Source organism: Penaeus monodon, chromosome 21 (assembly GCF_015228065.2).
Source record: "Penaeus monodon isolate SGIC_2016 chromosome 21, NSTDA_Pmon_1, whole genome shotgun sequence".
NCBI classification, from domain to species: Eukaryota; Metazoa; Arthropoda; class Malacostraca; order Decapoda; family Penaeidae; genus Penaeus; species Penaeus monodon.
In genome coordinates, this window is record NC_051406.1 from 1,736,668 (window position 1) to 1,736,907 (window position 240).

Below are 240 nucleotides of genomic sequence, written 5' to 3' on the forward strand. Positions count from 1 at the left end.
CATACCACCCACAAGCACGGAGAGAACAGCAGGTATACTTGGTGTTTAGAAAGAATATATCGGCCTCAATGGCAGAGTGGGGGGAGGGGGGAGGGGGGAGACCGCACCCTCCTTTCTCCCTTGTTTTCGTTTTTTTTCCTTTCAGGTCTTTCTCTTTCCCTTTTATTCTTGTTTTCTCTTGTTCTTTTTTGTATCTTCTTGTTCCTGTTGATTTGTTGTTTGTTTTAATCTTTATTTTTG